General features: G+C 39.3%; 1 pseudogene; it reads right to left on the bottom strand.

The window, feature by feature from the left end:
* Positions 1 to 5,042: 5,042 nt before the first annotated feature.
* LOC102473455 (chromodomain Y-like protein) overlaps positions 5,043 to 14,329 on the bottom strand; it is an 11,950-nt pseudogene continuing 2,663 nt past the window's right edge.

The raw sequence follows: 14,329 nt of genomic DNA on the forward strand, positions 1-14,329 counted from the left end.
TGGGGTGCCTTTATGGGGTATCGGGGTATGGCAATAAGGCCCATGGCAGAGAAACTGAGTGCAGGCCTATACAGTAACACAATGGAGGTGAGGTCCAGAACTCATAAAACTGTTGACCTTGCAAACAGTTCTCCTCAGCCGAGTCCTTGCTCTAGGCCTGAGGGGCAGTTCTTTCATACTCGGCTTGTGTTAACTGCATGGTCCCAGCAGGAGTAGGGGTGTGGCCACACGAAGGCTTGGGGCAGTCTGGCCTGCAGCCACAGGCTGCCTGCTCTTCGGAACTGCTGGCTGGTTCGATCCGGTTTGCAGGTGAGGTGGGGTGAAGTTTGAGTTCATCTTAAAGTCCCACGCAACCAACCTGAGGTCCAGAGAAGAGTAGGGGTGGGGATGCACGAAGGTTCCGGAGAAAAGGGACTAGCAGCCACAGGCAGCCTGGTGTGTGAGGTCCAAAAAGGAATAGTGGGGATGCGCTATGATCTGGAGTGGTTGGCATTGCAGCCATAGGCCACCTGGTGTCTGAAACTTCTGGACAGTTCTATCGAGTTTGTGGTTGGGGTGGGGTGGGTTGGTAGTTGTCTGAAAGGCCCATGTAATCAACCTGAGGTCCAAAGAGGAGAAGAGGTGGGGATGTGTGTAGGTCCAGGGTGGTTGGGCCTCTCGCCGCAGGCTCCTGGTGTCTGGAACTGCTGGCTGACTCGATCCAGTTTAGCCTTGTCCTGGGATAGGGTGTGAGTTCATCTTAAAGTCTCATAAAACCAACCTAAGTTGGTATCCACAGGCCACTAGTGTTCAGAACTGCTGGTCGGCTTGATCTGGTTAGATAGGTGGGTGGGGTGGGACTTGTCTTAAAGTCCCACAAAACAAAAATGAGGCCTAAAAAGGAGAAGAGGTGTGGATGCGCGAAGGTCCAAGGCAGTCTGGCCTGAAGTTGCAGGTCACCTGGTGTCCAGAACTGCTGGTCGACTTGATTTTGTTTGTACATTGTCTGGTAAGATTTAAATGGTACCATGTATGAAATCGATTTAACAGATTCCACAGAGCATTTCACCTTACTTTCACAAAAAACACATTTCTGTCAACATCACATGAAACATTATCAATGATTGATCTCATGATAGAGCACTAAGCAAGCCTTTACAAGTTCAAAGATATAGAAACAGTTTCAAGGATCTTTTCTGTTCATGACAGAATCAAACTTAAAATCTGCTACAGGAAGTGCCCATGAAATTTCACAGACATGTGGAAACAAAACAACCTACTCTTGAATGACTTTACGATTGTAAAAAAAATTGATTGAAATCAAAAGGTTTATCATAGAAACCACTCATAATGAAAAACAAGTGTTTACACAAGAAAAGCTGGCCTAATAGGCTCGTTTATAGCAATTAGGGCCCACAAGAATAAAAACAATACAGAATGGTGGCAAATAAACAACCTAATGACACATCTCAGCAAACTGGAAAGACAACAACAAACCAAAAAAGGCCCGGAGAAAAGAAATAATAATAAAGTTTTGACCAAAAATAAATATAATAGAGTATAAAAGAAATATACAGAAAATACTCCAAAAAACAGTTCTCTGAGAAGATAAACAAAATTGACACATCGTTAGATTAATCATGAACAGTGTAGGAAATCAGATATATCAAATAAACAAAGAAACAGGTGTTGTTACAATGGTTAAATGGTTATAGCATTAATGAAAAATGTCATCAGAGAATACTGTTTGCCATTTTTTTGCAACAAATGATGAAACCTAGTTGATATGGATAAATTCTTGAACTTTTCTAATTTACCAAGATTGAACCAGTAAGAATTAGAAATTCTCAATGGACCCATAACCAGCAAAGAGACTGGATCAGTACTAAATATTTTCTCACCAGTGCTCATGATTTTTCTTGATTCTACAAAACTTTTAAAGAATATCTAACACCAATTCTCTTTAAACTATTTCTAAAAACTCAAAAGGAAAGAATGGCTCCAAATTTATTCTTTGAAGCCTCCATTATCTTAATTCCTAAACCAGACAACAAGACAAAAAAAAAAATAGAAAGCTTTAGACTCATATGCATGATAAATACAGAATTAAAAATTATCAACGAGGGGGACCAGCACTTAGCGTAATGGCTATGTCGCTGGACTCCCATGTAGTCAACCACAGTTTGCATCCCGAATCTGGTACCTTAAACTCACACTGGGCGCATGTGTGTGAATGCCCAAGATCCCAAGAGGAGAATGGAGGAGAAAGGATTGTGGCACAGCCATCCCCCTGGGGGGAGATTTCTCGCTTTCTGTCCCTCTCTCTCTGTCTGTTTGGTGAGCGCACGCGCCCTATTGCAAAACAAACAAACAAACAAACAAACACCTCTCCAAAAAAAATATCAACAAGGTACTACAAAATCATATTCTACAACATAATCAAAAGAGTACACAACATGATCAAGTAAGATTTATTGCAGGGACTCAAAGATAATTTTACATACGTAAAATGATAAATGTAATATGCAATAACCATACGATCACATAAATTGATACAGAACAAGCATTCAATAAAATACAACCTCCACTTATGGTTAAGACTCTCAGCACAATCTGCATACAGGGACATTTTTAGCACAATAGAAACCACTGATGAAAAGCCAATAGTTAACATCGCACTTAAAGGAGAAAGGATGAAAGCTTTTCCACTGAAAACTAGAACAGCCATGGCTGCCCACTTTTTCTCCTCCTTTCTATCCCAGTCCTGGAAGTTTGAGCCAATTCAATTAGAGAAGAGAGTTAAATAAGTCATCCCAACTGGAAATAAAGAACTCAAACAGTCTCTATTTGCAGAAAAAATGATGCTATACATAGAAAAATCCAAGAGCCCACAAAAACAAAAACAAAACAATAAACTAGTGAAAATAGTAAATTAATATAGTCAAATGGCAGGAAACAAAAATCAACATACAAAACTCTATAGCATTTTTATACAAAAACAATGGACAAACAGGGAAAGAATTGAAGAAAGAAATCTCAAAATACCAATGAGATTTATAGTACTAAACCTTAACAGAGACGTGAAAAATTCTCTAAGGATAACTATTAAATGCTAGGAAAAGAAATTATATTACACACAAAATAAAATAATTCCCATGTTTTTAAATTAGAAGATAGTTTAATCAAGATGTCGATCCTACCGAGAGTAATCTACAAATTCAATGCAATTTCAAACTACTGGAGATATTTCTCACAGAAATAGAAAAAAATAGTATCTTCAAATTTGTCTGAAAGCGTAAAAGACCCTATATCACCAAAGTGATATGGGGCAAGGGCAATAAATTAGGAGGCAGATTACTTGATAACTTCCACATCTATTACAAAGCTTATGACTGAGTAGTATTCTATAGAGTACATATGCCAAAATTTTTCCAGTCCCATTATCTATTTTTGCACATTTGGGTTGATTGGATGTCCTAGCAATTGTAAATAAAGGTGCAATCATCATGAATGTGTAAGTGTTTTTCTGAATGAGCATTTTTCTATCTGTTGGGTAAATACCTAAGAGAGAAATACTGTGTTGGGTGATAGTTGTAGTTGAATGTTTCTAAGATATCTTCATATAATTCCCCTAGGTGTTTGTACTCATTTGCATTCCTACCAACAGTGTAGGAGAATTTCCTTTTCCCCAGAGCCTCATCAGCACTTATTATTTAAGTTTTAAAATTTAGCCATTCCAAGGGGACTGTAGTTGGTGTGGTGGTTAATGGCACAAGACTTCTACATGTCCAACCATAGTTTGAGTCCCAGACCTGGTGGCTTAGTTTTCTATTTTCCATCTCTCTCATGCATTCTCGCTTTCTCTGTCTCTGATCAAGATAAAACAAATAAATAAATTTAAATAAAAGTAATTATTTTAAAAAATAGCAACTTTTATGGGAGTTAAGTGGTATCTCATTGTGTTTTGATCAGCATTTCCCTTGTGATAAGAGGTATTTAGCATGTATTCATATGCTTGGGTGTTTTGTCAGGGAATATTCAGTTCATTTTTCCTTTTTTATTTGGACTATTTTTGAATTCCCTTTTATTCTGTTTTTCACTTCCTTAACTGATGTATAGTTCACAAAATAACCTCCCATTCTGAGGGTTGGACAACATCCCATGTCAGTGGGATGTACAGACATAAAAGTAGAGACCAAAAAAAATTAATATCCAATAGAAGTTTGTTTTCTTATGTTTTAAAGAGGAATTGAATTTAAGAGTGTTTGTCTCTTGACAATAAGCCACACTTATATAGTTATTAATTTTTACCAAACATAGAGAACACTTCTTAAAACTAATAAATACTAATTTAAACTTTATAACAAACTATTCAGAGATTTACCAATACTGCATGACACAAGTTTTCAAAAAAGAGCTTATTTTTATGTCAATTTGGTAAGAGTTAGACAATCTGTAAGCTGAAGGGGAAATTGTTAGCTTCTGTGAATGCTAAGCATATGTTTCTCTTCAAGGTATGCTGAGCAGTCGATTTCACATGAACAATCATTATGCTTAAGGATAAGGCTCACTTCTTATTGAAGTAAGACAAAGGCAAGAAAGGCAACATCTTAGATCTACATCACTATCTGGGGCTGGAGAAATGAGTGCAAAGTATCCCGGGGCCTTCTGTGTTATGTAAGAACAAATGAGAAAAATTCATTATTCTATATATTTCACAAAAAACCATGAAACATTAATTCTATATTTTCAATAAAATCATCAAAGACAATAAAAGTGAACGCTTTGAACAACAGTCTAGGACTTACTCTTATACAGTTATGCCTGTTTGTATACAAGTAAAGAATAATAGTTTAGACAGAGGTGCTTAGCAGTGATTTATTTTTTAAATAAATTATAATAACTTAGTTAAACCATGATGATAGATGGCTTGGGTTTTTCCAATCCCATGTTTTAGTTAAGGGAAATGTGAACTTACTTCAAGTTGTGAGGGTGGCATATGGACATTGGTAGCTTATGATGTCCTTCTTAGTACAATGCTATCCACCTCAACAGTCATTAGGTCAAAAGTCATCAGTCTTCTTCTCCAAGAACTTCAGCATGGAATCCATGCATTTGGCTCTCTAGATTCTCTTGAAAACTTCACACTCTCTCTCATTGGCCTGTTCTAACTCATGCTGCATATGACAGTGCATGAGGGCTTTGGACTCCTCAAGCACAACAGTATCACCTGAGGCCATTCCCTTGATCCCAACCATGAATTCCTGGTTGAAGGTTTCAGGCCAGAATGTGTGGGAGATCAGGCCTTTCCCACATGTCTCCTAGACACTCAGATTTTACCCACTGAGCAGTATTTTATTTGCAGATGACTTTCCCATAATTTTTGGAAACATGACAGATGAAGAACCATCAAGGACTGTCCAATGATAGCATAGGGTGTTTGAAACCAAGCTTTATCACCTGCACAGACAACATCACAAAGAGGCAGTATAGAGGCTCCTAAGACAATGGCCAGACCATTTACTGCTACAATAATAGCTTTTTAAACTAAATGAATGCATTCACAAAGGTTTTGATAGCTTCTGCCATTTTAACACTTTCTCTTTTCCTGTTGTTTGTTAAACTACATAAAAAATAAGCAAAGTCAAGACCATTGCAGAATATCTTTCCCACATCACTGAGAAGCATGATCTTGCTGTTAGTGGCAGCAAGCCATGTTCAAGGCACTCTGGACTTCTTTCATTACCTCCGGATTTAGTGAGTTATTCTTTGATGATTTTGTAGATAGCAAGATATGAGCGAAGCTATCCTGCTTCCGGACAACAGTTCTCTGTATCTGTAAGAACTCTCTATTTTTCTCAGGCTGAAATGCAAATGCTTATCAGAAGGCTGATGTCTACTGTCATCAAGAAATTTCCTCTTCCCAGCCCTCACTCCCATAACAGATGTCTGTATGCTGGTTGTTCCATTGGCAGCTAATTCACTCAGGAATGGAGATTTACATTTTCTGCTAGTGATCAAGTCTATGACCATGGCTGTAGGTACTGGGCCAAGAACCAGAGACTCTAGAGGAGTTATTTTGAGTCCATCCTTCATTCTCAGTTTCTCTCCACAAAGGTCCAGTAAAGCTCCATGTATTTTTTCTGCAGCTACAAGTAGCAATGCCCTATCATCAGACATTGTTCAGTGGGATCCAGTTCCTGCAGGTTCTCTTTGTGAATCTCATTTTCTGGCATCCCACACTTCATGAGGCTGCAAGGCACAAGTGTATTTTTACTGGACTTGGCCAGGTCCGTAGTCTTCTGGCCTGTGAAAAATGATAGAGTTTCTCTTGACAATTCAACTGTTGGCAAAGAGTGGATCATTTTTGGGCTCATGGCTTTTGTCAACCCCAATCAATTTAGAAGAGAGAAGAGAAAATATGGTGTTTGTGGATCTGGAAATATTTTTTTCAGACTTGTTTGGGGAGGCCTTGCTTTTCCTGGTCAATGTGCTTACTCTCTTCTTTTTAGTATGATTTCTATTGAAAGTTTGGATGAAATCTGAGATGCAGGACTGGCTCCTACATGTCTTCCTAACTGCTATAGCCCTCCCACCAAATAAAATATTCTGTTTTCCCTTTTTCAGTTTTCTTCTTGTCAGGAATTCTTTCAACCTTGGAATCAAAAGAGAAATACTGTCATTGAGAAGTTGAATTCAACAGAATAGTTTCCTTTCCTGAACCTGAAGACAACCATTTCCCATCCTTCTTTAAAACTTAAATTGAATATGAATTTTTAATCCAATAGAAATTTTATAGAAAGACAAGAGAAATCATAGCAACAAATTTAAGTTTTCTGTTATACAGCCCACATGCTACTAAATTCTCTGGGACAAGCTGTTTGAAAAAATATACTACATTATGTATTTTTAAATGTAAAGAATTAACTATGAACCTGATATTCAAATTTAGAAGTTTCTAACCTAGTTTTAAAAATTATATTCACTTACTCACTATACACCACTTAGAATAGAGATTGAATTTACCCACATAAATAAGCTTCACACAAGTTCTGCTGAGGATAAAAAAGATGTTTGTAAGTCACTTGTCATTTCTGTCACCAGCTTTAATATCTTGTCTTTATCCGTAGTCTTTTTCAGTCTAAGATGTTCCTTTGGGAAGTATTTCTTGAGTTGATTCTATTTCAAGACCATTGTATTTCTTGGATCTGGATGTGTGAGTGCTTCTCTAGATTTGGTAATTTTTCTTCCAGGATATCATGGCATAGATTTTCCATGCTTTTCTTCATTTCTTCACCTTCTTAGATACTAATTATTCAGATGTTTGGACATTTAGTAGAATCTAGTATTTCTCACATATTTTTCTCCTGTTTTTTGTTATTTTCTCAATTTTATTGGTGGCTTTATTTTCTATGTCAGAGATTTAATCTTCATCATGGTCTTAACAACTTTTAATATTTTCTAGAGAATATTTTATTTACTATATTACAGACTGCTACTTTAATAGTTCAATTGGATTCTTATAGTGTCCATTTCTTTTTTTATATTGTGAAAGGACTTTCTTATTTTCTATAGTTCATTGTCTCTTTCTGTTTCAACTCATAGATTTTTTATCATTATGTATGTTCTTATTTATTTGCCTGACATTTTTGTAACTTCTGTATTTTCAAGAGATATAGGGGAGTTGTTGTGTTGTTTTGATGGAGACTAATTTCCTGATTTCTTCAATCCTGAGTATGTTATTTCTACTTCTAGCCATCAGATGATTTATACACTTTTGGGTAAGTTTCCTTCCCTTTTCTGGGAATTAATGTGTGCTAAAGTCACTCTTTTGTTATGTTTAGCAATGTGGTACCCACAGGAGAAATCCTTTATTCAGGTGTCTGAAGAGCAGTTTCTTCTTTTTCGCAGGTGGTTCAGTAAAAGGGAGGATCCCAGGGAGCCTCACAGTACTAGGGTATTTGAAGTCTACTCCCTCTTGGTGGGAGGAGTATAAGGAGAAGATGATAATGTAAGAGGTAAGAAAAAAGAGAATAAAACAGAAAAAAGAAAAAGTCCATGCCGTGCAGCCAGGTGGCTGCAGATAGAATTGGGCTCCACTGGAGAGCCAAGGGCTGCCCCATGGTGTAAGTAGAAATAGGAAAATAGCCAAAGAAAGAAGAAATACATAGCAGCCTACCTTTCTGGCAGGAAGGATGGGGGATCACTAAGGTTGGGATAGTTTGGCTCGTCTGGAGCTGGAGCTGGGGCTAGGGACAGTGAAAGACCCTTCCTCAGTTTCTCTGACTGCCAATGGAACTGGGCTCTCCTGGAAAGCTGGGGGCTTCTGTATGTGGTAAAGAGAATAAGAAATTTAATCAAACAGAGCAAAAACAGCAGGCTACTATTCTGGCTTGGTGGAGTAGGGCTCTGAGGTACAAAGAGCTGGGCTGGAGCTGGAGTTGGGGTTGGGGCCATGAAATGCCCTACCTCAGTTTCTCTAATTTCCCAAGGGGCTTCAAATGAAACTGGACAATGCTGGAGAGTTGGAGGCTATTCTATCTGGCAGGAAGGAGGGGAGATCTGAGTTTTGGAGAGCTAGACTGGTCCTGGAGCTGGGGTTGGGGCCAGTGAAAGGTCCTGCCTCAGTTTTTCTGACTGGTCAGGAGTCTGCAGATAAAATTGGGCTATCTAAAGTTGTTCTTAAGATTAGAAAAAGTTTTAAAAATAATGAAAAGAAAAAGAGAGAGAAACTTTGTATACATGAATAGCACTTGGGTGTGGAAAGAAGCACCCTTTAAAGGGGATGTTCACAGTCCTGAATTGAACCAAGAAACTGCAATGGAGACAGAGATGGAGATGCCAAGAGGTTCATCAAAGATCTACAAATAGAACTACCATTTGATCCAGCAATCGCACTTCTGGGTATTTACCCAAAAGACAGGAGATCACTCAGTCAGAAAAGTGCTTGCACATCAATGTTTATTGCAGCATTATTCACAATTGCCAAGACATGGAACCAACATAAATGTCCATAAATTGATGAATGGATTGGAAAAGTGTGGTATATATACTCTATGGAATACTACTCAGCCATAAAAAATAATAAGACCCTGGCATTTGATAGAAAGTGGTCAGATATGCAGGACCTATTGCTGAGTGAAGTAAGCCAGGCTATGAAAGAAAGATATTGTATGTATCCACTCAATATATACCGACTACCCACACTCTATGGTAGAGAGCAAAAAACTGGAGGACATAAAAGCAGTGAAGGTACTTAATGAGAATAGGACAGTGTGGAATGGGGGAAGTGACGAGGATAGAGAAAGATAGCAAGTGAACAATAGAGAGGCAGGACGTTAGTGAGAAACAGATATGGCTTATTAACTGTTGATGATGACATGTATAGTATTCTCAACTGGATTGGTCTGAGAAGTACTTCACGATGGGCAAAGCATTTTTACAAGCAAAATGAGAAATAGCGATGGACTGTTTTAAAAATAATTAGAATAATGATAATACTGATTGGGGAAAACAGAAAAGATATTGAATGTTGAAGCAGGGAGATTAATATCTCTGTATTGAGTGACATGCATGGCATTCCCTTTTGAAAAAGCAATGTAATACACTGTAAAGTTATATGTAATCCAATGTAATATAAAGAAAATTATGATGATAATAAAAAAAGAAAAGAAGAGACAAATTAGCAAGAGAAAGGCACAAAGGAGGCAGAAATGCATTTTTTTAATGAGGAAAAGGTTGGAGGGACAGAAAAAACAAGAGGGAGAGAGACTTTGCCTACCTGATTAGCACTGGGATCTAGGGGAGACTCTGGCTGAGGAGCTTTACAGCTGTGAAGATGAACCCAGAAAATGCAGCAGAGGCAGAATATTAAAGACTGGAAGGATTCTGTCCTAGAAGAGGAAAGAGACAAATTAACAAGAGAAAAGCACAAAGGGGGTAGAAAAATTTTTTTAAGAGATTAAAAAAAAGGGGGACAGAAAAGAAGAGAAAGTGAGAGACTACATTTCCCTAACTAACACTGGAATCTGGAAGGAGTGGGGACTTTGTTAATGCTTCAAACCTGAAATCAGAAGGTGCAACAAGGCAAAGATGGAGATGCCTGGAAGAATCATTTTCTAGAAAAGAGAAGAAAATCTGGGACCAGCAGTTGGTGTAATGGCTATGTCTCTGGACTCCCATGTAGTCGACTGCAGTTCAAGTCCCGGACCCGGCGGCTCAAACTCACGCTGGGTGCTTGTGCGTGTATGTCCAAGATCCCGAGAGGAAAATGGAGGAGAAGGGATTGCAGCATGGCCATCCCCCCTGGGGGGTGATTTCTTGCTTTCTATCTCTCTGTCTCTCTCTGTCTGTCTGGTGAGCACACAGGCTCTATAGCAAAAACCTCTCCAAAAAAAAGAAAAGAAAAGGGAAGAAAATCATATTAGCAAGAAAAAGGCACAAAGAGGGCAGAGAGCTGTCTTTTTAAAAAAGGAAAAGTAAGTCAGGAGAGACATAAAAGTACAAGAAGGAGTAACTTTGCCTATGTGAGTAGCACTGATGTCTGAAGAAAGGTCCTCTGGCCTTGGATCTGACAGAATGTGCAGCAGAGGCAGAGATGGAGATGTCAGGGAGGAGTCTGGCCTAGATGAGTGAAGAGAAGACAAATAAGCAAGGAAAAGTCACAAAGTGGACATAAAGTTATTTTTTAAGAAGAGAAAAATCTTGGAAGGGAGGAAGAAAAGAAGAAGGAGATAGAAACTTTGCCTACCTGACTAACACTAGGGTCTTGAAGGGGAGGGCATGGCTGTGGGTGCTTCACAGTCTTGAAGCTGAACCCAGAAGGTGCAGCAGAGAGGTGAAGATGGAGATGCCTGGAAGAATTATGTCTTAGGAGAGAGAAGAAGAAACAGATTAACAAGAGAAAGCCAGAAAGGAGGCAGAAAACTTTTTAAAAAGAGAAAAAAATTGGAAGGAACAACAAAGAACAAGAGAGTGAGAGACTTTGAATAACTGACTAGCTCTGGGTTCTGCTGCAGGGAGCTCTGGATTAAGGGCTTCATAGAAATGAAGTTGAACCTAGAAGATGAAGAAGAGGCAGAGATAAAGATGCCTGGAAAGATTCTGTCCTAGGTGAGAGAAGAGACAACTTTGCAATAGAAAGGCACAGAGGGTGCAGAAGATATTTTTTGAAAAGAGAAAGATAAGTTGTAAGTGTCAGAAAAGAACAAAAGAGAGAAAGAGACATTGCCTACCTGATTAGATCTGGGGTCTGGAAAAGGAGGCCCTGATAGACGGGGCTTTGCTGCTGTGAAATTGAAACCAGGAGATGCAACAGAGGCAGAGATGTAGATGACTATAAGGATTCTAACCTAAGTGAGATAAGAACTGACAAATTACCAAGAGAAAGACATGAGGGAGTAGAAGATGTTTTTATAAAGAGAAAAAATTTCATAGGACAGAAAAGGACCAGAGGGAGTGACTTTGTCTACCTGACTAGAGTTGGGGTATGGAAGGAAGGGGGCCCAGTTCTGGAGACTTCACTGCTATGAAGTTGAACCAGTAAGGTGTAGCAGAGGCAGAAATGGAGATGGCTGGAAGGGTTCTGTTCTAGGTGAGGGAAGAAGTGATAAACTGGCAATTGAAAGGCACAGAAAAGGAGACAGAAAACTTTTTTTTTTTTCTTAAAGATAAAATAGTTGAAAGGGATATAAAAGAACAGTAGGGCTAGAGAGGCTTTGGCTGACTAGCACTGGGGTTTAGAAGGAGGGGCCCAGGCCTGGATGGGCTTTACAACTGTCAAGCTGAACCAAGAAGGTGCTGCACAGTCAGAGATGAAGATGCTTAGAAGGATTCTGTTCTAAATGAGGGAAGAAGAGACAAATTAACAACTGAAAGGCACAAAGGGGCAGAAGTCTGTTTTATAAAAAGAGAAAAAATGTTGGAAGAGATAGAAAAGAACAAGAGAGAGACACTTTGCCTACCTTATTAGCCCTGGGGTCTGAAATGGGGCTCCTGGCTAAGAACTTGACAGGCATGACTGAACTCAGAAAGTTCAGCAAAGGCAGAGATGGACATCCCATTCTGTACTAGGTGAAAAAAGAAGAGACAGATTAGCAAACAAAGGCACAAAGGGGGCAGAAAGCTGTTTTTTAAAAATGTTGGAAGGGACAGAAAAGAACAAGAGAGTAAGAGACTTTATCTACTGACTAGCACTGGGGTCTAAAGATGGGGGTGGCTTCCCAGCCATGACAATAAACTCAGAAGATGTAGCTGAGGCAGAGATAGGATGCCTGGAAGGATTCTGTCCTAGGTGTAGGAAGAAGAGACATATTATCAAAAGAAAGGAGCAAAGGGTTCAGAAAGCTGGTTTTTTAAAATAATTATTTAATTTTTTATTTATTCATTCATTTATTTTTTTTATTTGATCATAGAGAGACATCAAAAGAGAGAGAGAAAGCAAGAAAACAGTTCACCAGGTCTGGGGATTAAACTGTGCTCATTCATGTGGGAGTGGCCACCAGGTCTGGGAATTGAACTGTGGTCAGCCATGTGGGAGTGGCCAGTGCCTTAACTACTATGACATCTGCGGGCTGCCAGATGGTGTTTTTTAAAAAGAGAAAATATTGAGAAGGACAGAAAAGAACAAGAGGTAGAGAGAGACTTTGCCCACCCAACTACTACGGGGATCTGGAATGGGAATCACTGGCTATGTGAACTTGACAACCATGATGATGAACCCAGAAGATGCAGCAGAGACATAAATAAAGAGTCTGGGAGGATTCTATCCTAGGTGAGGAAGGAAGAGACAAAGTAGGCAAAGACAGAAAGAGGGTAGAAAACTGTTGGTTAAAAAAGTAGGCTGGAATGGAAGGACCATGGCTGGGGAATTCACAGCCATGAAACTGAACTTAGAAGGTGTGGCAGAGGCAGAGATTCTGTCCTAGGTGAAGGAAGAAGAGACCAATTAGTAAGAGAAAGGCACAAATATGGCAGGAAGATATATTTTAAAAGAGAAAGTAAAGTTGAATGGGACAGAAAAGAACAAGAGGAAGAGATATTGACTATCTCACTAGCATTGGGTTTTGAAGAGGGGTCCCTTGTTGGTTAGGCTTCATATCAGTGAAACTAAACCCAGAATGTGTGGCAGAGGCTTATATGGAGATTCCTGGATGGATTCTGTACTATGTGAGGGAAGAAGAGAAAAATTAGCAAGTGAAAGGTATATTTAGGGCAGAAAGCTTTTAAGAAAGAGAAAATAAGTTGTAAAGGGCTGAAAAGAACAAGAGGGGGACCAGCAGGTAGCATAATGGTTATGTCGCTGAACACTCATATAGTCAACTGTGGTTCCAGTCCTGGACCTAGTGGCTTAAACTCACGCCGGGCATGTGTGCGTGCGTGACCAAGATCCCGAGAGGAGAATGGAGGATAAGGGATTGCAGCATGGCCATCTCCCCCTGGGGGGGGTGATTTCTCACTTTCTGTCTCTCTCTGTCTTTTGGCCCTATAGCATGTGCCCTATAGCAAAAACCTCTCCAAAAAAAGGAAAAGGAAAGAAAGAAAAGAACAAGAGGGATAGAGAGAGACTTTGCCTGCTTGACTAGCACTGGTGTCTGGAAGTGGTGGCCCTGGTTGAGAGGGCTTTATAAATCTATAGCTGAACTCGGAAGGTACAGCAGAGGCAGAGATGGAGATGCTTGCAAGGAGTCTGTGCTGACTAGCACTGGAGTCTGTAAGGGAGTCCCTGGCTTTGGGGGCTGGCTTCACATCCATTAAACTTAGAAGGTGCAGCAGAGGCAGAGATAGAGATCAATTCTTTTTATTTTATTTTATTTTTTTTTGGAGAGGTTTTTGATATAGGGTGTGTGTGCTCACCAGAAAGACAGAGAGAGATAGAGAGATAGTGAGAAATTACCCCCAAGGGGGGATGGCCACGCCGTGATTCCTTCTCCTCTATTCTCCTCTCAGGATCTTGTGCAGGCATGCACATACTCCCGGAGTGAGTTTAAACTGCCGGATCTGGGACTTGAACCACTGTCAACTACATGGGAGTCCAGCGACATAGCCATTATGCTAACTGCTGGTCCCAATTATCACCGATTTTTATATACCTTTTGTTTTTGTTCTTTTTTCTGTAGTTTTAATGTCATTCAATGATAGATTAATTTACATGCATTTGTGTAGTTTTAATTTCTTTTTTTTTGTTTTTTTTTTTTTATTAATTCACTTTACACCATCACAACACACAAATGAATTTTCCATCCAAAATACACTGTGCATTGGCTCAATCAAGCACATCCACATACATGTTCTCAGCAAATAATTTTCCAATTCTTACGTCCTGCATACCTTGCCCTTTGTCTTGCCATCC

Source organism: Tupaia chinensis, unplaced genomic scaffold (genome assembly GCF_000334495.1).
Source record: "Tupaia chinensis unplaced genomic scaffold, TupChi_1.0 Scaffold000037_22, whole genome shotgun sequence".
Lineage (NCBI taxonomy): Eukaryota > Metazoa > Chordata > Mammalia > Scandentia > Tupaiidae > Tupaia > Tupaia belangeri.